The sequence below is a fragment of the Nicotiana tabacum genome, chromosome 14 (genome assembly GCF_000715075.1).
Source record: "Nicotiana tabacum cultivar K326 chromosome 14, ASM71507v2, whole genome shotgun sequence".
Lineage (NCBI taxonomy): Eukaryota > Viridiplantae > Streptophyta > Magnoliopsida > Solanales > Solanaceae > Nicotiana > Nicotiana tabacum.
Window position 1 is genome coordinate 11425016 of NC_134093.1, and position 23008 is coordinate 11448023.

At 39.9% G+C, this 23008-nt stretch overlaps 1 pseudogene; it reads left to right on the forward strand.

Annotated features, from left to right (window-relative positions):
• The first annotated feature begins 1688 nt into the window (after positions 1 to 1688).
• The window catches only part of LOC142168808 (WD-40 repeat-containing protein MSI4-like), a 37113-nt pseudogene continuing 15793 nt past the window's right edge, over positions 1689 to 23008 (forward strand).

The window sequence follows — 23008 nt, forward strand, 5'->3', positions numbered from 1 at the left end:
CCGGCAAGTCACATAACAACTGTAAAGAATAAATTGAGCAGTAAATAGGGGAACGAGGTTGTAATACTCAAAACGACCGGCCGGGTCATTACAAATCTTTTGCATAATATTTAAAAATTATACCCAATAATTAAAACAAACAACTAAGAAAATATTTAAGAATATATTTGTGTGTGCGAGAGAAAGCAAAAATGATTTGTAAAAGTCAATACCATTAATAATTCTGCAAACACAAAGATCCAAAAGAGTAGAAGTTAGATCAATCTGTTTACTCTTTAAATAACATTTTAGTGGATAAAATTACCCTTTAATATTATATTAAGAATTTGAGTCAACAAAAAATAAATTATTTTTTAATTTTAAAACCAAATAATTAAGTCTTTGAATTAATTATTTAGCAAGAGAATCTAATTCAATTCAAATTCATCATACGAGTTAAATTATTTTTCAAGTTGACAAACCTCTTAGGGAACAAAAATTTATTTCCAAAATAAGAGCGTAAGAGGTAAAAATAAATTAGAGAACAAAGTAAAAGCAGATAGTATAGCACTAAGAATCAAAAGGTCATACAAGTGTCTGTGTAGGATTTTAATGCACATTCGAAGAAAAAAATCTTGAACAAGAGCAAGCTTTCAAATCTATATTGTAAAGAGACGACTCTGGTATAGCGCAATTATCTTTTGTAATTAATGCCACTAGCTGTATCCAAATAATATTCATATGTCATGCATTACATGTAAATTCCAGATCTGATACTGTTAGCAATAACAATAAGTGGTTTACCAGCAATAATTTTACCAAGGGATCGTACAACTCACTTTAGATTCGACATACCTCTTCAAACAACTGAAAATATCATAAAAATATATATAAAAGTAGAGTGGTGGTGCTAAATTTATAAGAAAAATAAATTTAATAATGGGATGAAGTGCCTATGACTAAGTCTCAGACGATTGAAACAGTTGACAAGAGTTGTAGAGATATAATCAATATCATTAAACACATTTAGTGAAAAAGTAATTGTTTTGTGAGATAATTTCTATCAAGCACTACCAGTAGTTTCAAAATCGACGACAACAAAGATTGTAAAATGCTAGCTTGGAAAATTATACATATGGCCTCAAATGGATAAGATTCAACTAACAATAAATATGAAAGTAAGAACATATTCAATATTCAATGACTTCTTGCTTCGTGTCAAAAATGGAGAAGAACATACAATAAAAGACGATTTGATTCTTTCAAAACACTTAGTTATCAACCCCGATGGTGATAGTAGTGAAAATTACATGACAAAAATTAAAGAGCTATCTTAGCTAGAAGAAATATATTAATCAAATGAATGAAATATCGATTGTTAAGTTTTCTGGTGAAAGCAAAATGCTTTTCAGTTTCGACTTAGCAGAAGATAATACCAACAACTATTACCAAAAGGAATACTTAAATATTTTAATACAGAGATTGATCTTCCATTGAATATATTTTGATTTTGAAGAAAAATTTGCTTGTCATGCTGAAAAACTTAGATCCATCAAATGGCTTATGTAACGGCACACGAATGGTATATAGAGGTTTTTATAAAATCATATTTGCAGAAATCATATGTGTTTATCCTCGAATTCAACTTCTATCTTAGAAACTTAGTGATAACTTTTTAAATTTATCTAAAACTAATTTTCAATACGCTTATGTTTTGCAATGGTAATAAATAAAGCGCTAGGGCAGACATCCCAAATATTGGACCATATTTGTCGAAACAAATTGTTTTGCATGAATAACCATATGTTGTACTTTAGAGAGGGATATCAATATCGATAACGAGAGTTCTGGTCATGACAAAACAGCCAAAGCATTAGAAGGAAACAAACACAAAAAGGTTGTCTACAAATATTTCTTAGGTAAGATATCACCACATTAAATATTTCTAAACTATAATACATAATTATCTAACTAACATGACTATATTAATCATTTGCGTAAGTTTTAATGATATTTTTTTTATTTTGAATTCACGTATTATTCTAATGTAATAATATTTTCCGTCATTATTATACATAAAATTTCTCTCATTAGATAAATTTATTGTTCCTTCACATAAATAAATAACTAAAGCATTACGTTCCATTATTAACATGCAGTGCACGTTCATAGATACTAGTATAATACAGAGGTCGAGGAGGAAAAGGCAGGGAATCCTGGGTTTATTCATTTTTCTTTTGGATCTATAAAAAGCCCTTCAACTTCACCAATTATTTTCCTAGGATTTTCTCAAATGGTGAAGCGGAGGGATTTTCACAAAGGGTATTCTACCAAATCTGGTTAAGAGAGGTTAAGAGAATCTACCATTCGTGAGGAAGTACAAAACCATAATATCTCCAAGAGAGGTTAAGAAAATCAGAGAATTCTCTTGGAACACGGACATAATGGCAACTCAAACAGATAGTCATGGACTTCTCATTTGGAACATTAAAGCTCAGACTGATAGAGGTGATGTCGTCTCTGGTACTGATGCTTCGGAGCCAAATCTGGTATTGAGTGGACATCATGAAAATGTAGAAGCAACAGCTCTGGCACTGAGTCGGGAGGAATCCATCCTTTCTGGATGAAAGGATAAAATTGTGCTATTATGGAGCATTCAAGATCATATTTGAACATTGGCAGTATCAACTGGCTCTTCAATTAAGTCTGTGAATATTCATTCTGTTCTTCCACGTGGCACCCTCGAGGGCCACACAGATACCGTTAAATATGTTCAGTTTCACCCTTCATGTTCAAAGGAATTTTGTAGCGTTGATGATGATTCACGCCAAATATTTTGGGATGCTCGAGTTAGTTACAAACCTGCCCAACCGGTTGACAAAGCACATAATGTAGGTATCCTGAAATGACCAGACTTGTCATTTTGATAATTCATGTTCCGTTTAGTGACTTAAGGTCCCAAGCAACTTCGTAATACGTATTATGACCCACATGTGAGGTTGAGTTTGATTTTCGGAAGATTCGGAATTTAATTGAAAGAACAATTCTCATTTATAAAGCTTGAATTTCTAAAGTTTGACCGGAGATTTGACTTTTGAGCAAACGACTCCGGAATGAAATTTTGATGATTCCAATAGCTTCGTATAGTGATTTCAAACTTCGGCATATGTCCGGATTTAGATTTGGATGTCCGTAGGACAATTCGACGCATTTTGGCGAAAGTTGGAAAATGGAAGATTTTTAGAAAGTTTGACTGAGGAGTTGACTTTTCAATATCAGGGTCAGAATCCATATCTGAAGATTTTCATAGGTCTATTATATCATTTATGACTTGTGTGCAAAATTTTAGGTCAATCAGACTCGATTTGATAGGTTTCGGCATCAAATTTGAAGTTGGAATTTGTTAGTTTCATTAGGCTTGAATTGGTGTATGATTAGTGTTTTTAGCATTGTTTGATATGATTTGAGGCCTCGACTAAGTACGTAATATGTTTTGGGACTTGTTGGTATGTTCATACGGGGTCCCTAGGGGCTCGGGTGAGTTTCGGACCATTTCTAGGCCATTTTTAACTGCTGTTCTTTTTTGGCTATAGCAGTGTGCATCGCATAAACTTCTGCTGCACATAGCTGAATTTTGGAAGTTTATATCTCGTAATCTGTAATGAATTTTGCGGTAATCTAAAAATAAAGTTGTAGCCCTTTGAGTCTGGTTTCCAGAAATGTAAACCATTCATCATTTTGACATTTTTACAGAAAGTTATGATCCATTAACCAAAGCCTGGTACTGCAGTTATTTTTTCCTGGCAGTGTGCATCGTAGAAATTTCTGCAGCACAGAACTGACTTTGGAAGGTTATATCTCATAATCTATAAGAAATTTAGCGATGATCTAAAAATGAAAATTATAGCCCTTTGTATCTAGTTTTCAGAAATTTAAACCGTTTGGGAGTTGGAATTGGGTACTAAAAGTTATGGTTGATACACTACAGGCTATTTGGGAAGAGTTTTGGAAGAGTTTGGTATTTTGAGCATAACCATGTAATGCTCCAAAGGTCCATTTTTAGTTTTAGAGATCGTAATTCGATTTCGAGACTTCTGGGAGTTTGATAATGAATTATAGGAATGATCTGGAATGTTTGGTCTAATTTCACCAAATCGCGATTGGTTTTTTAGCGCGAAACATGAGTTAATTATTTAACGAGTAAAATTAGTATCGCAATGAGCAAATTATCTCCGAAATGAGTTTAGATTGAGTGTCTAGGTGCGTATTATTATTTTTGACTCATAGGAACAAGAATCGTCAAATTCTGAGTTCGTATGATGGAGTTAGAGCCTTTTTAGTGAAAAATAAACTGCTCGAGTAAATAGTTCCGGTGCGCACCTTTAGCGACCAGATTTGGCACTTTTAGCGACGTAAATGGGGCTTTGAGCGACTAGATTAGTGTTTTTATTTGGCAGAAACTTAAGGACCAAAAATGGTCATTTCGTTTAGGGTTTTTGGAGCACGGTTCTTGGCAATATTCATCCGAAAGTGATTATATTTCTACATCCGAAAGTGATTATATTTCATAAATCCATGGTTATATTCATCGTTTAATTCAAGTTTTAATGGAAGAAATTTGATTTTTGTAAAATCTTTCAAAAACAAAAATTTTAGATTTGGAGGTCGATTCGTTATCAGAATTTGATAAAAGTGGTATGGTTGAACTCGTATTGGAATGTGTTCGGATTTCGTGAAAATTCTATCGCGCTCCGAGAGGCGAGACCCGTGTTGACTTTGGTTGATTTTTAATGCTAAATTTTAAGTTGACGTTTTATTATTCGGGATTGTTTCCAATGAATTTTAATGAAGTTATACAATCATTTGGATAGATGTGAGCTGTCTGGAGGTCAACTCAAGCAAGAAGACTATTTTGGAATATCGGCCTAACTTTAAAAAGGTATGTATCTTGCCTAACCTTGAGTGGGAGAATTACCCCTTAAGTATAATTGAAAACCATGTACGCGAGGTGAGGAGTACGGACTTGGTTTATATGTGAAAATTATATTGGTTGAAATTCGTAGACGCCCTTATGTATTAAATTGGAAAATTATTGGAACATAGTATGTCACGACCCAATTTCACCTATAGGTCGTGATGGCGCCCAACACTACAACTAGGCAAGCCAACTAGTAGTTTAAACACATATTCAATCCTTTTAAAACTTAACCGAATAATTAAACTTTCTTACTTGCAATAATCAAGACAATGTAAAAAGATCTGGTAAATTAAAATAACCAAGAAACTAATTAAATCCAAAATTTCTACTAGTGTGTGTGCCAAGACCTGGTGTCACAAGTATATGAGCATCTAGTAGATTATACAAAAATTTAAATATTGTCTGAAATAAAATAAACAGAATAAAAATTCAGGAAGAGACATAGATTGCTACAGAATAGTTCAGAAGGGCAGCTCACCACTAAGCCTCTGGATATCGTTGGTGTGCGCCGATAGGTCCAACTATAGCACCTCTATCAGGTTCTGCACAAAAGTGCAGCAATTGTAGCATGAGTACGTAAACAACGTGTACCCAGTAAGTATCAAGCCTAATAATAAGGGTCGACTTTGACACTCACTGAGGGTCAATAATAATAAATAAAATAAAAATAAAAATATTTATATCAACATGATTCACAGAGTTAATAATAATTTTATTTAACCAACAAAAATAATTAAATTCCTTCAAATGCAACAATTCCCAATCTATTAATTAAATTCACAAGCTGCAATTAAAATATCAAGATATTGTGCAATTATTATTATTATTAGGCACGATTTCTGCTGAGGTCATACGACCTGATCCAGAGTGTCGTGTACACTGCCGAGGGACGTGCGACGCGATCCATAGATGAATATATACTACATAGGTCGTACGGCCCGATTCAAAGTGTTGTGTACACTGCCGAGGGACGTGCGGCGCAATCCATAGATGCATCTATACTGATGAGGCGTTCGGCCCGCTCCACAAGAAAGGAGGACAATTTCTTATGTACCCCCGGAATGAGAGGATGCACAATATTTTTTAACAATTAATTAATTTATACAGAAAAATTAAGTATATTAGATTTTCATCTTTTACTATATTTCCCTAAATATTCAAAATATATTACAAATAATTTAATTAAATAAAGAATACAATTTACACACGTAATTCATGATTTGAGTCCTACATTACCCAGAATTTAGCATAAATAGTAGCTACGCACGGACTCTCGTCACCTCGTGCGTACGTAACCCGCACATTTAGCAACAATTATTAATTTAAATCACCTATGTGGTAATTTCTTCCTCACAAGATTAGACAAGAGACTTACCTTGTCTCAAAGTTTCACTTTCTGATCAAATGTTGCGTAAAACCTCAATTCAATGCTGAAAAGTCCGAAACTATCCAAAAGTTATATAAAGTAATTAATACATGTTCAATGATTTGAAATTCATCTATTAAATAAATTACCCTATCCAAAATGGTAAAATTCATAAATTTCACCCCAGGCCCATGTGCCCGTATTTCGAAAATTTTCGGAGGAAAACATTACTCATAATCTCAAGAACTCAAATATATAATTTCTATCCAATTCCATAACCATTTTCATGGTTAAAATCTCATTTTAATAAAAATCTAGGTTTTTCATCTAAACCCTTGATTTCCAAGATTTACCAGTTATAATCTATCCATAATCTATGAATTTCACTCAAGGTGTGTAGAACTAACTTATCTTAAAGTTGCTAGTTGAAATCCCCTCTCAAAAGCTCTGAAATCGCCCGAAAATGTAGAAAAATGGGCTCAAAAAATGTCGGAGCCCCGATTTTTTTAACCATTCTGTCAAGCAGCGGTTTCACATCTGCGGCTTTGCGGCTCTGCATTTGCGGAAAAGGTATCGCAGATGTGGTTTCCCCCTAAGCTGGCCCTTCGCTTCTATGGTCAGCGACTCGCATCTGCGAGTCCGCTTCTGCGACTTGTACGTCGCACCTGCGCCCTATCCGCACATGTGCTTCTCTCCTTTGCACCTGCGCCTTCGCAGGTGCAGCCCTTTTTTCGCATCTGTGGTTCTGACAGAACTGGGGAGCTTCAGCTTTGGCTCTCAATTTCCAACTTAGTCCGAGCCTCGTCCGATTAACGCTCGGGGCCCCGCCCGTACATACCAACAAGTCTAAAATCATAAAACGGGCTCGCTTGAACTCTCAGAACTTGTAAAATAACATCAAAACTAAGAATCATACCTCAAACCAAATTTATTCAACTTAGAAATTTCAAATTCTTCAAACTTACTCCGAACGCGCCGAAACATACTTATACTACTCGGAATGACACCAAATTTTGCGTGCAAGTCTTAAATCACCATACAGAACTATTCCCAAACTCGAAATTTCAAACGGACCTCGATTACTCCCAAACCTACTCCAAACCAAATTTAAAGAACTTTAAACCTTCAAATAGTTGATCACTATTAAGCGCTAAAATGCTCCTTGGTTATCCAAACCCCGATTCGAACATACGCCCAAGTCCGAAATCATTATACGAACCTATTGGAACCGTCAAATCCCGATTCTGGGGCCGTTTTCTCAAAATGTTAACCGAAGTCAAACTTGGCCTCTTAAAGCCAAATTAAGGAACCAATTGTTCCGATTTCAACCCGATCACTTCCAAATTTTGAACCAACCATCTCCGCAAGTCATAAATTAATAAAAGCACATACAAGGAGTTTTATTTAGGGGAACGGGGTTCTAAAAGTCAAAATGACCGGTTGGGTCATTACATTCTCCACCTCTTAAACAAACGTTCGTCCTCGAACGGGTTTAGAATTGTACCTGGAGTGATGAATAAGTGTGGATATCTACTCCGCATATTTTCGTCGGCCTCCCAAGTCGCTTCCTCGACTGGTTGGCCCCTCCACTAGAATTTTACTGCAGAAATCCTCTTGGAGCTCAACTGGCGAACTTGTTTATAAATAATGGCAACTGGATCCTCTTCATAACCCAAGCTATTATCTAGCTGAACTGTGCTGAAGTCTAACACATGTGACAGGTCGGCATGATACTTCCAGAGCATAGATACATGGAAAACTAGATGAACTCCTGATAGACTGTGAGGCAAAGCAAGCTCGTAAGTAACCTCCCCAACACGTCTCAACACCTCAAATGGGCCTATAAACCTTGGGCTCAACTTCCCCTTTTTTCCCAAATCTCATGATTCCCTTCATCGGCGAAACTTTCAAGAAAATTTTCACCTACCATAAAAGATAAGTCACACGCTTTCTGATCCGCGTAACTCTTCTGTCTGGACTGTGCTGTACGAAGTCGCTCCTAAATTAAGTTTACCTTTTCCAAGGGATCCTTCACCAAATCAGTACCATATAACTTAGCCTCACCGGGCTCAAACCATCCGATGGGCGAACGACATTGCCAACCATATAAAGCCTCAAATGGAGCCATCTCGATGCTGGATTGGTAACTGTTATTATAAGCAAACTCGGACAAAGGCAAGAAACGATCCCACTGGCCTCCAAAGTCAATCACACATGCCCTGAGCATATCCTCCAAAATCGTAATTGTCTGCTCTGACTGCCCGTTGGTCTGCGGATGAAAGGCTATGCTGAGCTCTACACGGGTCCCCAATTCACTATGTACTACTCTCCATAAATGTGAAATAAACTGAGGGCCTCTATCTGTTATGATAGAAATTGGCACACCGTGCAATCGAACTATCTCCTGAATATATATATATCTGGGACAACCTCTCCGAAGTATACGTAGTCACAACAGGAATAAAGTGTGCCGACTTGGTCAACATGTAGACAATGACCCAAACTGCATCAAACTTCCACAAGGTCTGCGGCAACCCAACTACAAAGTCCATAGTGATGCGTTCTCATTTCCACTCTGGTATAGTCATCTGGTGAAGTAGGCCACCTGGCCTCTGGTGCTCATATTTAACTTCCTGGCAATTTAGACACCTAGCTACATACTCAACTATGTCCTTTTTTATTTGTCACCACCAATAATGTTGCCTCAGGTCACGATACATCTTCGTAGCGCCTGGATGAATAGAATACCGAGAACTGTGTGCCTCCTCTAGGATCTTTTTCTTCAGTCCATCCACATTAGGAACACATAGATGATCCTGAAGTCGCAGAACATCATCCTCGCCAATAGTAACTTCCTTGGCACCACCCCGTAGTACCATTTTTCGAAGAACCATTAAGTGTGGATCATCATACTGGCGAGCCTTGATCTGCTCAAATAATGAAAACTGGGCCACAACACATGCAAGAACTCGGCTGGGCTCTGAAATATCCAGCCTCACAAGTTTGTTAGCTAAGGACTGAATATCCAAAGCTAATATTCTCTTCTCTACTGAAATGAAAGCCAAGCTATCCATACTCTTCGCTTTTTTACTCAAGGTGTCTACAACCACATTTACTTTGCCTGGATGATACAGGATAGTAATATCATAATATTTTAGTAACTCAAGCCATCTGCGCTGTCTCAAATTTAGGTCCCTCTGCTTGAACAAATGTTGCGAACTGTGATGATCAGTGTAAACCTCACAAGACACCCCATAAAGATAATGCCTCCAAATCTTAAGAGTGTGAACAATCGCATCTAACTCCAAATCATGCACTGGATAATTCTTCTCATGGGACTTCAGCTGACGTGAAGCATACGTAATAACTCGCCCTTCCTGCATCAATACATAACCTAAGCCAACACGTGAAGCGTCACAATACACTGTATACATCCCCGAACCGAAAGGCAACACTAACACTGGTGTTGTAGTCAATGCTGTCTTGAGCTTCTGAAAGCTCACCTCACAATCATTGGACCATCAGAACAGAGCACCCTTTTGGGATAATTTGGTCAAAGGTGTTGCAATAGATGAAAAACCTTCCACGAACTGACGATAATAACCTGCTAAACCCAGAAAACTCCTGATTTCAGTTGCCGAAGTTGGAAGATGCCAATTCTGAACTGCCTCAATCTTTTTGGGATCAACTTTAATGCCCTCGCCGATAAAATATGCCCCAAAAATGATACAGACTCTAGCCAGAATTCACATTTGGAGAACTTAGCATATAGCTTTTGTTCCCGCAACGTCTGAAGCACCACTCTCATATGTTGCTCATGTTCTTCCTTTCTGCGCGAGTAAATCAAAATATCATCAATGAAAACAATGACAAACGAATCAATATATGGTCTGAATACCCTGTTCATCAGATCCATAAACGCTGCCGGGGAGTTAGTTAAACCGAAGGACATCACCATAAACTCATAATGACCATATCTAGTCCGGAAAGCAGTCATCGGAACATTCGAATCCCCAATCTTCAACTGATGGTACCCCGACCTCAAGTCGATCTTAGAGAACACCTTAGCACCCTGCAACTAGTCAAATAGATCATCAATACGCGACAACGAGTACTTGTTCTTAATAGTGACTTTGTTCAATTGACGATGATCAATACACATTTGCATCGTTCCATCCTTCTTCTTCACAAATAATACTGGTGCACTCCAAGGCGATACACTCGGTCTGATGAACCCTTTGGCTAGTAACTCCTCAAGTTGTTCTTTCAACTCCTTCAATTCTTTTGGAGCCATGCGATATGGTGGGATAGATATAGGATGGGTATCTGGAACCAAATCAATATCACGATCAGGTGGCATGCCTGGAAGATTTGAAAGAAATACATCAGAGAACTCCCGAACTACAGGCACTGAATCAATAGTCGGAGTCTCTGCAGTAGTATCTCGAACATAGGCTAGATAAGCTAAACAACCCTTCTCAACCATGTGTTGAGCCTTCATAAAAGAAATAACCCGATTAGATGCACTAACAGACGAACCTTTCCACTCCAACCTAGGAAATTCTGGAATAGCCAAGGTAATAGTCTTGGCATGGCAATCTAGGATGGCATGATATGGAGATAACCAGTTTATGCCCAGGATGATTTCAAAGTTAGTCATCTTAAGCAACAGGAAATCTACTCTAGTTTCATAACCACATAATGTAATAATATAGGACTGGTAGATCCTATTCACAACAACAGAATTGCCCACAGGAGTGGACACATAAACAGGAGTACTCAAGGATTCACGAGAAACACCTATGAAATAAGCAAATAGAGATGACACATAGGAATATGTAGACCCTGGATCAAATAATACGGAGGCATCTTTTCCGCAAACAGAAATAATACTTGTAATCATGGCATCTGAGGCCTCTGTATCTGGTCTGGCCGGAAAAGCATAGAACCGAGCTGGAGTGCCAACTAGCTGGCCTCCGCCTAGCTGGCCCCCACCTCTAGGACGACACCTACCCACTTGTCCTCCACCTCTTGGTGGTCGGACGATTGGTGGAGCAATTGGTGGGGTAATTATAGGCTGCTGACCCTGCTGCACTAGTCTACCCTGAAGCCTGGGGCAGAATCTCCACATGTGACTAGGATCCACGCACTCATAACAACTCTTCGGTGCGATGGGCTGCTGACTAAGAGTGTGGCCCTGGTGACCTGAATACCCACTGGAAGAACCCTGAATAGCTGGCGGGCGATAAGAACTCTCTGGCATAGCACTGAAATAAGGTCGCACTAGAGGACCCCGAGGAGGCGATGGTGCTGGATATGGGGGCATGTTGGATTGCCCTCTCACGAACTGACCTCTGCCCCCAGACGGAGCACCTCTGAACTCTCCAGAATATCTAAATCGCTTATCTCTCACAACCTGCTCTCGCCTACGCTGACACAAACCTTCAATCCTCCAGGCTACCTCCACGACTAGCTCATAAGAAGTACCCATCTCAACCTCTTAAGCCGTAGTGACCTGAATGCCAGTATGTAAACCCGCAACAAACCTCCGCACTCTCTCCGACTCAGTAGGGAGTATCATAAGTGCATGGCAAGATAACTTATAGAACCTTGCCTCGTAATCGGTCACTGACATATGACCCTGCTGGAGCTGCTCAAACTGAAATCGTAACTCTTCCCTCAGGGAGGGTGGAATATACATGTCCAAGAAAATACGGGTGAACTTGTCCCAAGTCATGGGAGGAGAATCTGCTGGTCTGCCAAGAAGATAAGGCTTCCACCATCTACGGGCCTTGCCCTCTAGCTGAAAAGTAGCAAAGTCTACCCCATGAGACTCCAATATCCTCATGTTGTGCAGTCTACCCCTGCACCGATCAATAAAGTCCTGGGGATCCTCTTGTTGCTCACCCCCAAAGGCAAGAGGATATAGGCTAGTGCATCTGTCCAATAGTTTCTGCGAATCAGCGGTTGCAGCTGGCCTGGGCTCAGGTGTAGCTGCTGCCACTGGCTGGGCTCCACCCATAGGTAGTGCACCCTGGGTCTGATATACAGCAGTTGCCTGCCCATGAGCCTATGTGGTAGGGGTATGTGCTCCCCCGCCCGCCTGAGATGTGGCTGGGTCTGCCGGAAATAAACCGGCCTGAGTCATAGTGTCCATGAACCGCAGTATACGACCCATGACATCCTGGAACCCGGTGCAGATGTGAAATCCACTGGAGCTGGCTCTACCACAGGCACCTCATACTGCTACTCAATAATGGGATTCTCTGCTGGACCCACTGGCGGCATAATTGGAACAGTCCTGGGATGTCCTCGCCCCCTACCATGGGCTGGAGCCCTCCCTCGGCCTCTAGCCACTAGGGAGTAGCTCTTCCCTGGTCTGGAACCTCGTTAGAGCACGAACTCACCATCTGTGAGAGAATAAGAGAAGGATATTTAGTACCACATTAATTGCACGATGGAATATGAAGAAAGGTAGTTTCCTAATACCCTATAGCCTCTCGAAGATAAGTACAGATGTCTCTGTACCGATCCGCAAGACTCTATTAGGTCTGCTAATAACTTGTGAGACCTACGTGAACTTAGTGCTCTGATACCATGTTGTCACGACCCAATTTCACTTATAGGTCGTGATGGCGCCCGACACTACAACTAGGCAAGCCAACTAGTAATTTAAATACATATTCAATCCTTTTATAAATTAATTGAATAATTAAACTCTTCTAACTTGCAATAATCAAGACAATGTGAAAAGATCTAGTAAATTAAAATAACCAAGAAAATAATAAAATTCAAAATTTCTACTAGTGTGTGTGCCAAGACCTGGTATCACAAGTGTATGAGCATCTAGTAGATTATACAAAAATTCAAATAATATCTAAAATAAAATAGACAGAATAAAAATTCAGGAAGAGGCACTTATTGCTGCAGAATGGCTCAGAAAAGTATCTCACCACTAAGCCTTTGGATATTGTGGGTGCGCGCTGATAGGTCCAACTATAGCACATGTATCAGGTTCTGCACAAAAGTGCAATAAGTGTAGCATGAGTATGTAAACAACGTGTATCCAGTATAAGTATCAAGCCTAGTCTCGAAGAGGTAGAGACGAGATGGTCGACTTTGACACTCAGTAAGGATCAATAATAATAATAATAAATAAAATAAAAATAGAAATATTTAAATAAACATGATTCACAGAGTTAACAATAATTTTATTTAACCAACAGAAATAATTAAATTCCTTCAAATGCAATAATTCCCAATCTATTAATTAAATTCATAAGCTGTAATTAAAATATCAAGGTATTGTGTAATTATTATTATTAGGCATGATTTCTTCCGAGGTCATACAACCCGATCCAGTGTGTCATGTACACTGCCCAAGGACGTGCGGCGCGATCCATAGATGCATCGATACTGCCGGGGCGGTCTGCCCCCTCCACAAAAAAGGAGGACATTTTCTTATGTACCTCCGGAATGAGAGGATGCACAATTATTTTTAATAATTAATTAATTTATACACAAAAATTAAGTATATTAGATTTCCATCTTTTACTATATTTCCCTAACAATTCAAAATATATTACAAATAATTTAATTAAATAACGAATACAATTTACACACGTAATTCATGATTTGAGTCCTAAACTACCTGGACTTTAGCATAAATAGTATTTACGTACGGACTCTCGTCACCTCGTGCGTACGTTGCCCCCACATTTAGCAACAATTATTAATTTAAATCACCTATGGGGTAATTTTCCCTTCACAAGATTAGACAAGAGACTTACCTTGTCTCAAAGTTTTACTTTCCAATCAAATGTCGCGTAAAACCTCAATTCAATGCCGAAAAATACGAAACTATCCAAAACTTATATAAAATAATTAATACATGTTCAATGATTCGAAATTCATCTATTAAATATATTACCCTATCCAAAAAGGTAAAATTTCTAAAATTCACCCCGGGCCCACGTGCCCGGATTTCAAAACTTTTTGGAGGAAAACGTTACCCATAATCTCAAGAACGCAAATATATAATTTCTAATCCAATTCCATAACCATTTTCATGGTTAAAATCTAATATTTATAAAAATCTAGGTTTTTCATCTAAATCCTTGATTTCCAAGATTTACCAGTTATAATCTATCCATAATCTATGTATTTCACTTAAGGTGTGTAGAACTAACTTACCTTAAAGTTGTTAGTTGAAATCCCCTCTCAAAAGTTCTGAAATTGCCCAAAAATGGAGGAATATGGGCTCAAAAAATGTCTGAGCGTCGATTTTTTAACCATTCTTCCAAGCATTGGTTTCGCATTTGCGGCTAGCTAGCTGCTTCTGCGGCACCGCATATGCGGAAATGGTATCGCATATGCGGTTTTTCCCCCTAAGACGGCCCTTCGCTTCTACGGTCAGTGGCTCGCATCTGCGACTTGTACGTTGCACTTGTGCCTTCTCCGCACCTACGCTTCTCTCCTTCGCAGGTGCAGCCCTTTTTCCGCGTCTGTGTCCCCGAGCGTTAATCGGACGAGGCTCGGACTAAGTTGGAAATTGAGAGCCAAAGCTGAAGCTCCAATTTCCCCGTCCGAACATACCAACAAGTTTGAAATCATAAAACGGACTCGCTTGAACTCTCGGACTTTGTAAAACAACATCAAAACTAAGAATCATACCTCAAACCAAAATGTTGATCGAAGTCAAACTTGGCCTCTTAAGCCAAACTAAGGAACCAATTATTCCGATTTCAACCCGAACACTTCCAAATTCTGAACCAATCATCTCCGCAAGTCATAAATTAATAAAAGCACATACGTGGTATTTTATTTAGGGGAACAGTGCTCTAAAAGTCAAAATTACATGTTGGGTCATTACATAGTAAATCCTTTATTTGTCATGCCTCATTCCTTGTTTGCCGAGGTTGTTTTTATATGATAATTTGGTGTGATTTCTACTTTAATTTTTATGTTAAATACCGTGGTTAGTTGGGTTGACATTTTTTGAAAATAATTTCATTATGGATTCCTTATCTGCAAATAATTATTAAATAAGTTTAAAAGGAGGCATTAATCTATTTGCCAAAATTTGGATTTAAGAAGGCGTTGTTCCTTGATGAATTACTTTCCAATTTGGTTTGGAGTATGATTCTTAGATTTGATGTTGTTTTACACGTTCCGAGAGTTCGAGCGAGTCCGTTTTATGATTTCAAACTTGTTGGTATGTTCGGGCAGGGCTCCGGGGGCCTCGAGTGTTAACCGGACGAGGCTCGCATCAATTTTGAAATTTTGAAGAAGAGCTGAAGCCTTTTGCTTCTGGTACAGGTGCAGGCGCATAAGCGGAAAAGGGAAGGGGAGGCCATCGCCGCAGATGCGGAATTTTGGTGCACCTGCAATCGGGCAGGTGCGAAGCAGTGTGCATAGATGCGAGCTTGGCCAAGGCTAGTGAGACTCGCACTTGCAAGGAACTTAAGTAGGTGTGAAACCGTAGGTGCGATAAATCCCTTCGCATGTGCGAAAAACCTGCTTGGACAGAACCTTAAAACAGACGAAGCTCAGTCCATTTTTGTCCGTTTTTCTTCCATGTTTGGGGGATTTCAGAGCTTTTTGAGAGGAGATTTCAACTAACAACTTGGAGGCAAGTTAATTCTACACCCCTTGAGTTAAATACATAGATTATGGGTAGATTATAACCGGCAAATCTTAGAAATCAAGGGTTTAGATGAAAAACCTAGATTTTTAAAAAATGAAATTTTAACCACGACAATGGTTATGGAATTGGATAGAAATTATATATTTGAGTTCTTGAGATTATGGATAACGTTTTCATACAAAAATTTCCGGAATCCGGGCATGTGGGCCCGGGGTGAATTTTAGGAATTTTACCATTTTGGATAGGGTAATTTATTTAAAAGATTAATTTCGAATTAATGAACATGTATTAATTATTACATATAACTTTTGTATAATTTCGGATTTTTCGGCATCGAATTGAGGTTTTTACGCGATATTTTGATCGGAAAGTGGAGTTCGAAACAAGGTAAGTCTCTTGTCTAATCTTGTGAGGAGTAAATTACCCCATAGGGGATTAAATTAATAATTGTTGCTAATTGTGTGGGCTACGTACGCACGAGGTGACGAGAGTAGCTACTATCTATGCTAAAAGTTCGGGTAGTTTAGGACTCCAAGCATGAATTATGTGTGTAAATTGTATCCTTTATTTAATTAAATTATTTGAAATATATTGTGAATTGTTAGGGATAGATAGTAAAAGATGGAAATCTTATATACTTCATTTTTTTCTTAAATTTATTAATTGTTAAAAGAAATGTTCATCCTCTCGAATTTACCTATAATAAATATACTCTCCTTCTGCAGGTACATAAGAAAATGTCCTCCTTTCTTGTGGAGCGGGCCGAACACCTCGGCAGTATAGACGCATCTATGGATCGCGCCGCACGTCCCTCGACAGTGTACACGACACTCTGGATCGGGCCGTACGACCTCGGCAGAAATCGTGCCTAATAATTATACGATGCCTTTTATTTTAATTGCAGTTTGTGAATTTAATTAATAGATTGGAAATTGTCGCATTGAAAGAATTTAATTATTCCTGCTGGTTAAATAAAAAAAAATTTAACTCTGTGAATCATGTTGATTAATGGATACATGTTGTTTACGTACTCTTGCTGCACTTTTGTGCAGGACCTGAGAGAAGTGCTATTGTTGGACCTATCGGCGCGCACCCTCGATATCCAGAGGCTTAGTAGTGAGCTGCCCTTCTGAGCCATTGTGCAGCAACTAGTGCCTCTTCCTGAATTTTTATTCTGTCTATTTCATTCCAGACAGTATTTGTAATTTTTATATAATCTACTAGATGCTCATACACTTGTGACACCAGGTCTTGACACACACACACTAGTAAAAATTTTGGACTTGATTATTTTTTTATTTACTAGAATCTTTTCATATTGTTTTAAATTCCCGCAATTAAGAAGAGTTTAATTACTCAGTTAATTTTTAAAGAATTGAATATGGGTTTCAATTACTAGTTGGCTTGCCTAGTTGTAGTGTTGGGCGACATCACGACCTATAGGTAAAATTGGATCGTGACAAAATTGGTATTGAGTTATTGTTTACCTGAAAAATTGGATAATGTTAAATTTATATATGGTTTTAAGGATACGTAATACCTTTTGATATAAAGATAACGACATGAGTATTTTGATTATGAGAATGACAATGATGAACAGAAAGAATGAATAAGATCTAGTAAAATGAGCACAAGGGGATATCTTTGTATAGGAGAAAAGATCTTTTTGTTCCAATCTATTCTGTGTGTTTTCTTTTTTTATCTGTCGATAGCTTACAAGGATTCCCCCTTTTATAGTAGAGGATCATTACAAAAAATAATAAAATAAAGCATATAGTGGAAAACCCATGATGATTTGTCTCTTCCTCGATTCCCGCCAAGATTCTCTCTCTTGGTGCGATTGCAACGGCTCTTGTCTGTGAGCTCGATACTGGCTCCAACTCGTTACTGGGTCGGGCCCTTCGCTATTGGCTTGAGTTCGACCTTCGGGATGGGAATCGCGCATTTCCGATCTTGAAGCAGTTCCTTGCGGATCAATTCGGTCACGGGCTCAATAAGGTTATCGAGCTGACTCCTCGACCGACCTTCGGACTCGAGGCTCGTTAGTACTGACTTCGGAGCTCACTCCCAAAATCTCACTCCGACTTTTTAACACTTGAACTCGATCGAATGTAGGATGGCCGAAATCTAATTCGACCGTATACAGATAGTCCCCTCGTTTCTCACGAAGGATGCGGTGAGAATCGATGTGATTTTTGGGGGTTCGGTCGAGTCATAAGCCGACATTTTCACATGGATCGATTATTACGTATGTGATAGTTGTCCCATCGATTTAGCCTTTCAAGGTATTTAATGCTTGTCCGATGGCGGTCGGCCACCTGTGATAATGAACCGTCATGATGCAAGCCTATAAATAACTCTTCCATCTATCATTTATCACCTTTACGCATTCACTCCCCCAAATTTTCTTATCTTTTCTTCCTATCTTGTCGCTACCAGAGTTTTGGTGTCGTCAATTTTTCACTTTCCTTTGTCTTTCTTCTCCTCATATCAATGGCGAAGACTTCGAAAACTGTACCTCAGAAGGAGAAAGCTTCTTCTTCACGGCCGTCCGGCGACAAAGCGCCGGTGGAGTCGTCCACCTATGACTACATTCCCGGCCCGTGTACTTTGAAGATCGATTTTAAGGTTGAGAATCCTTCATCCGTCCTGGTTCGATGCGAGCACGTGTCGATGTATATGTGCTCTATAATGAAGGGTCATCTCGAGGCCGTTAGAAAAGACGGCAATTGGGGTTCCGAGGTTGTGTTGCAAATTCCATCCCCCGAAGAGAGCGTCATCACCCATGTGGAGGGGTTTTTAAGTGTTTACACTTATCCCTTCACATTGGGTCCGGTCGACCCGGTGATTATTGTTTTTTGCAAGATATATCAGGTCACCCTCGGTCAAATTCATCCCTCTATATGGCGTATAGTAAACCTACTTCGCTTCTTCTCCATCAAAGACGGGAGGGCTGGATTTTTCCCTGAATCACCTCACACGGTTGTATCGGCCTCAAATATTTCGAGGATTAATCAGACTTCATTGTCGGGCATCGAAGGTTTTGATGTCGAGCATCGATGAATCAGAGGGCCCCAAGCCCAAAACTTGAAGGGTGAGGAGGAAGGCAATTGCCCTTTCAATTGACTCGGTCCAACGACTGAGAGAAGAAGAAGAAGAAGAAGAAGAAGAAGGTGCCTCGGCTTTGGTGACCCGATCTGCGAGAGCTATCGAGGTCACCAAAGCTCCTAAGCCTATGACGGCTGTACCAGTCGGGGTTGACCCCGGGATCCCGAGTCTTGATCGGAATTCCCCGAGTGATTCGCTTGGGACTATGATAGTGGATTATTCGCCTTCTCTTCCTACCTTTTCTGAGGAGGCGTTAAAGGAAGCTCGAGAATTGAAGACCCCCGATATGGGAGGAGGCTCTAGTGTAGGGGATCCCTTTCGGTATTGCTTTACTGGAGTCAATGATGCTCCCGATATTGGGGACGCTTCTCTTCTACTAGTAGAGGCCCAACGTTTCATTACTCGGGTAATGATTTTACTATACTTGGTTTCTTTGTTCTTTTCCGAATTTAACTCGTGTTCTTTCCCTACTGTGTAGGCCATTAGTAGGTTTCGAATCGACCTTAGCCAGTGTGAGGTCGAGCTTCAGAAGGTCTAGGGAGAGAGAGATGCCATGCAGCCAAAAGGACGAGGCTATAAAGGACCTCCAAGCGGATTTGGCTAAGGCTCATGAAGAAGAGGCCGAACTTGATAAGCAGGAGAGCCTCGTTCTGTTAAAGTATGGGTTTGACTCGACTGTGGAAGTTAACCCTTCGTTGTCTCAGCTGCAGCAAAAGGTTGAAAAGATCGAGTCACTTCGGGAAGAAATCGATCAAATCAAACCTAAATGTAATCGGTGGAAGGAGACTATCGATCGCCTGGCTGCGGAAAAAAGAGACCATTTTGACCAACTTATAATCGGCCGATATTCAGCTTCGAAACGATAAGCAAAAGGGTTCGGCTCAAGCTAAGAGGATCGAGGAGCTTGAAGACTAGCTTGCCGAAGCCAAGGCGGAGGTTGAGTCATCGAAAATCTTGGCGGATAAGTCCATTGTGTGTATCGGGTTGATGCCGAGGCTACTCAGATGGAGGCACGAGAGGTGGCGGACACTTCCTACACTCGAGCACATTGGATTGCCAAACTTGCTAAATGTAAGTCTCGGAGGGAGACCCTCGAGGAGATACATGCTCTAGGTTTCGACCTTACTGAAAAAATAAAAAAGGCTAAAGAGCTCAAAGCTGAAGCTGAACCCTTGGCTTCTGATGGCGATGATGATGATGATGACGGTAGAAAGAGTGGATCCGAGGATGGGGGAAATCCTGACAGAGAAGCAAACACCCCTGAGGATGATCAGGAAGCTTAGTTCATAATTTTTTATGTTTGTAATCAATCATGTAGAAATATTTGTATATAGACAACTTTGGCCAATTTTTGAAGACTTTATGCGTGCCTTACAAATGTTTTCACAAGGATCTTAACAATTCAATCAAATTTGGACTTCGTAGTCTCTAAGATTGATTGTTCGAAGTGACGTAGCCCTTGGGCTTACTAGTTGAGTTAATGATTCGAACTTGAAGAAATATAATCTATAGGCGTAATAGTCGAGTGAGTGCTTGCTCGAACTCGAAATAAAAGTAGCCCATAGGCTTTAGTCTTCGAGTGAATGATTCGAACTCGATGCAATGCAGCGCGTAGGCATAATGGTCGAAGTAGCCCATTGGCTTAGTGGTCGAGTGAATGCTTGCTATAACTCGAAATAAAAAGTAGCTCGTAGGATTATCAGTCGAGTGAATGATTCGAACTCGATGCAATGTAGCCCATGGGCATAACGGTCGAAGTAGCCCATAGACTTAGTGGTCGAGTGAGTGCTTGCTCGAACTCGAAATAAAAAGTAGCCCATAGGCTTATCAGTCGAGTGAATGATTCGAACTCGATGCAATGTAGCCCATAGGCATAACGGTCGAAGTAGCCCGTACGCGTAATGGTCGAAGTAGCTCGTAGGCTTAGTAGTCGAGTGAAAGATTCAAACTCGATGCAATGTAGCCCGTAGGTGTAATGGTTGACATAGCCCGTAGGCTTAGTGGTCGAGTGAGTTCTTCTCGAACTCAAAATAAAAAGTAGCCCATAGGCTTATCAGTCGAGTGAATGATTCAAACTCGATGCAATGTAGCCCATAGGCATAACGGTCGAAGTAGCCCACAGACTTAACAGTCGAGTGAAAGATTCAAACTCGATGCAATGTAGCCCGTAGGCTTAGCAGTCAAGTGAATGATTTGAACTCGATGCAATGCAGCCCGTAGGCTTAATTGGTCGAATTTAACTTGATTCTGTTTGCATAATAAATCTCCAAATAGAGGAATTTTCCTTGGATATAAGATGTCGATAAAGAAGAGAACTTTCTTAGCATGTCATTACACATGTGTTCATGTTTCACGCCTGGGTTCTGGCCAATCTACATGAGCATGGTTCGTTTCGACCATTTGGCTCTTACAAATTTTCCTATTGGAACCCTGTTGTTGTGAAATAACTCTCTTGCATCTGAACTCGATGTATTTGAGGGCCTAATACCCCCTCAGTATTCAAGGTTGATTGTAAAGAGGCCTTGGATATTGTTGTAAGTGAAGCACGATCAATGGTTGCCTCATTAAAAACCTTGCCAAAAAAATCCATTTGGGATAAAACCAGTCTAAGGGAAAAAGAGTGCAACGGGTGCTTTCAAGCGAAAGATCCTTCTTAGCCCTTGTTCGGACTTCTGCAGGGGTCAGTTTTGAAATGTAAACGAATATGGAAAGGTCGTACCTTAGCAGTAGTACCATTTCAGATATGATACATTCCACCTGCTTGATAGTTGTTTGCCATTTATAATGCCGAGCCTGTACGATCCATTTCTGATGTTCTCGAGCACCTGATATGGTCCTTCCCAATTCGGTCCTAGTTTTCCTTCGTTCGGATTTCGGGTATTGATGGTGACTTTTCTTAACACTAAGTCCCCGGGCTTGAAATGGCGGAGCTTGGTTCTTCGATTATAATATCTTTCGATTCGCTGCTTTTGGGCGGCCAATTGGACGAGAGCAGCTTCTCGTCTTTCGTCCGATAATTCGAGGCTGGTATTCATAGCCTCGTTATTTGATTCTTCCATCGCGAATCGAAATCTGGTACTGGGTTCACCAACTTCGACTGGTATCAATGCTTCGGACCCATATACTAAGGAGAATGGGGTCGCCCCCGTACTGGATTTTGACGTCGTCCGATATGCCCAAAGGACTTCAGACAGGATTTCTCTCCATTTTCCTTTAGCGTCGTTCAACCTCTTCTTTAGGTTTTGGATGAAAGTTTTGTTCGTTGATTCGGCATGTCCATTCCCACTGGGGTGGTATGGCATCGATAGTATCCTTCTTGTTTTGTGATCTTTGAGGAATCTTGTTACTTTGCTGCCAACGAATTGTTTTCCATTGTCACATACTGTTTCGGTGGGTATCCCGAATCGGCATATGATATGATCCCAAATAAAGTCTATAACTTCTTTCTCTCTTATTTTCTCGAACGCCTGCGCTTCAACCCATTTAGAAAAATAGTCACTCATAAATAAAATGAATTTGGCTTTACCTGGGGTCGATGGCAGAGGGACGACGATATCCATTCCCCATTTCATGAACGCCCATGGGGATAGGACTGAGTGAAGTTGCTCTCCGGGTTGATGGATCATTAGCGCAAACCTTTGACATTTGTCACATTTACGAACAAATTCCTTCGCATCTTTGCCCATATCGATCCAATAATACCCTGCTCTGATTATTTTTCGAACTAATGTATCAGCACCGGAGTGATTCCCGCGAGTTCCCTCATGCACTTCCCGTAGGATGTAATTGGTATCTCCCAGACCCAAGCATACTGCCAACGGTTCATCGAATGTCCTTCGGTACAGCGTTCCGTCCAAAGCCAACGTGAATCGAGCAGCTTTAGTCCGTAGGGTCCTAAAATCTTTAGGGTCCGATGGGAGCTTTCCGCTCT